The sequence below is a fragment of the Oncorhynchus masou genome, chromosome 26 (genome assembly GCF_036934945.1).
Source record: "Oncorhynchus masou masou isolate Uvic2021 chromosome 26, UVic_Omas_1.1, whole genome shotgun sequence".
Lineage (NCBI taxonomy): Eukaryota > Metazoa > Chordata > Actinopteri > Salmoniformes > Salmonidae > Oncorhynchus > Oncorhynchus masou.
In genome coordinates, this window is record NC_088237.1 from 18361032 (window position 1) to 18365076 (window position 4045).

The following is a 4045-nucleotide window of genomic DNA, read 5'->3' on the forward strand; positions in this document are numbered from 1 at the left end:
TCCTCTGTTCACTGCACTTTTTAAAAAATGTATTATCTTTGCATAATTAGTGTGAATCTGATTGATCGTTTGGGCATGAATTGATTAATGGACATGCTAATATTGGCTACAATGACTTTCATGGTTTGTTGTTCAGAAATTCTCACTTTAGCGATTTGTTGAAGTGGCTAGATGTAAAAAATGACTGCTTCTCCTTTCAGGGTAAGAAAATAAATGATTAATTAAGAAATGTTGATGAACTATCCCTTTAAACCTGTAGTTTTGACAGACACCTTATGATGATCCCAATATCAAAATGTGAAGTGGTCTTTTGAGAGAGGCAAATCACTTTCCCTTCTAGGGCCTGAAACATTCCAAACCATCAACCACCTGATAACTCTATCAGTAAACAGTGTGTTTGTTGCCTCCCTAACATTCACCACACAGGAAACTTTACATTTGTATTCCATCAATAGTCAATGTGAAAGTGCAGCTTTAAGAACGCCAGTCCCCAGTTCTGATTCAGCATTTGCCTATAAATATGAGAGATCATTTCTATTGTCATATTTTCGGATGCAAGCCGCAGTCTCCTCCAACTCTGTGCATGTCCTCTCGTTAGTATGCAACGCTGTTTACCAAGGCATGCGTGCCGATGATGGCTGAAGACCCCCAGGCTGGGTTTCAGGCTAGATTTTAATGGGGCGGTAAGGGTCAACAGGAGAGGGGAGAACAATGAGCCTCTCTAGTTTCCTGTGATAGGCATTTTAACAGGGCAAGGAGACCTCAAGGGAATGGTATGGGGTTTGAATGCAGGAGGAATTGACCTTCAAAACAGTGTCAAACTATTCCCTCGTAAACTGCAGAGACTCAGTTCAACACCATTCCCCCATGGCTTCATTTGGTCCTCATAGTTTGCAAATAATTGTCCCCGTTGTGTTTCGACATAGACACAGAACCTATTTTCTTGACATTGTTGTGATAAGTTGATGTACTAAAGGGGGACCCCTGGCACTATAGGGGCAAGATACACATTTCTTTAATGTAGAATTGACTTGGTAATAATAACATTAGGCTAGTTGTGTCAGCACAGAAACAATGACATGTGAGCGTATGTGTGACAGACAGGACAGGCTTTTAACAATGACTCGGCTCCAAGTATCTGTAGCTATTGTGTAGAAGTCAATTGTGCCACATTCCCAAGCAAAACAACTAATTTCATTCTGAATGTGCCTAATATATAGCAAGAGCATGAAATGGACCCATCTGTCCATGTCTTAATTATCAATAAGAAATACACAGATCATTGAAGTACATCCACCTAATATTCTATACCACTAAATCTACCTAATACCCCTACACCACTACATCCACCTAATACCCCTACACCACTACATCTACCTAATACCCCTACACCCCTACATCCACCTAATACCCCTACACCACTAAATCTACCTAATACCCCTACACCACTACATCTACCTAATAACCCAACATCTACCTAATACCCCTAAATCTACCTAATACCTCTACACCCCTACATCTACCTAATACCACTACATCTACCTAATACCACTACATCTACCTAAAACCCCTACATCTACCTAATACCCCTACATCTACCTAAGACCACTACATCTACCTAATACCCCTACTTCCCTACATCTACCTAATACCTCTACACCACTACATCTACCAAATACCCCTACATCTACCTAATACCCCTACTTCCCTACATCTACCTAATACCCCTACATCTACCTAATACCCCTACTTCCCTACATCTACCTAATACCCCTACATCTACCTAATACCCCTACTTCCCTACATCTACCTAATACCCCTACATCTACCTAATACCCCTACTTCCCTACATCTACCTAATACCCATACATCTACCTAATACCCCTACATCTACCTAATACCCCTACATCTACCTAATACCCATACCTCTACCTAATACCCCTACATCTACCTAATACCCCTACATCTACCTAATACCACTACATCTACCTAATAACCCAACATCTACCTAATACCCCTAAATCTACCTAATACCTCTACACCCCTACATCTACCTAATACCACTACATCTACCTAAAACCCCTACATCTACCTAATAACCCTACATCTACCTAATACCCCTACATCTACCTAATACCTCTACTTCCCTACATCTACCTAATACCCCTACATCTACCAAATACCCCTACTTCCCTACATCTACCTAATACCAATACATCTACCTAATATCCCTACATCTACCTAATACCCCTACACCCCTACATCTACCTAATACCTCTAGACAACTTAATCGACCTAATACCTCTACATCTACCTAATTCGTCTACACCACTACATCTAACTAATACCACTACATCTACCTAATACCCCTACACCCCTACATCTACCTAATACCTCTACACCACTACATCTACCTAATACCAGTACATCTACCTAATATCCCTACATCTACCTAATACCCCTACACCCCTACATCTACCTAATACCTCTAGACAACTTAATCGACCTAATACCTCTACATCTACCTAATTCGTCTACACCACTACATCTAACTAATACCCCTACATCAGTACATCTATCTAATACCCCTACACACCAACATCTACCTAATACCCCTACATCTACCTAATACCCCTACATCTACCGAATACCCCTACACCACTACATCTACCTAATACCCCTACACCACTAAATCTACCTAATACCCCTACATCTACCTAATACCCCTACATCTACCTAATACCACTACATCTACCTAATATCACTACATCTACCTAATACCCCTACATCAGTACATCTACCTAATACCCCTACATCTACCTAATACCCCTACTTCCCTACATCTACCTAATACCCCTACATCTACCTAATACCTCTACACCTACCTAATACCCCTACATCTACCTAATACCTCTACATCTACCTAATACCACTACATCTACCTAATACCCCTACATCTACCTAATACTCCTACATCTACCTAATACCCCTACTTCCCTACATTTACCTAATACCCCTACATCCACCTAATACCTCTACATCTAACTAATACCACTACACCCCTACATCTTCCTAATACCTCTACCCAACTTCATCGACCTAATACCCCTACATCTACCTAATACCCCTACTTCCCTACATTTACCTAATACCCCTACATCCACCTAATACCACTACATCTAACTAATACCCCTACACCCCTACATCTACCTAATACCTCTACACAACTTCATCGACCTAATACCCCTACATCTACCTAATACCACTACATCTACCTAATATCACTACATCTATCTAATACCCCTACACAACTTCATTTACCTCATACCCCTAAACCCCTACATCTACCTAATACCACTACCGAATACCACTACATCGACCTAATACCCCTACACCCCCACATCTACCAAATACCAATACATCTACCTAATACCACTCCATCTACCTCATACCCCTACATCAGTACATCTACCTAATACCCCTACATCAGTACATCTACCTAATACCCCTACATCTATCTAATACCCCTACATCTACCTAATACCCCTACTTCCCTACATCTACCTAATACCCCTACATCTACCTAATACCGCTACATCTATCTAATACCCCTACATCTACCTAATACCCCTACTTCGCTACATCTACCTAATACCCCTACATCTACCTAATACCGCTACATCTACCTAAAACCACTACATCCACCTAATACCCTACACCACTACATCTACCTAATACCCCTAAACCCCTACATCTACCTAATACCCCTACCGAATACCACTACATCGACCTAATACCCCTACACCCCCACATCTACCAAATACCAATACATCTACCTAATACCCCTACACCCCTACATCTACCTAATACCACTCCATCTACCTCATACCCCTACATCAGTACATCTACCTAATACCCCTACATCAGTACATCTACCTAATACCCCTACATCTATCTAATACCCCTACATCTACCTAATACCCCTACTTCCCTACATCGACCTAATACCCCTACATCTACCTAATACCGCTACATCTACCTAAAA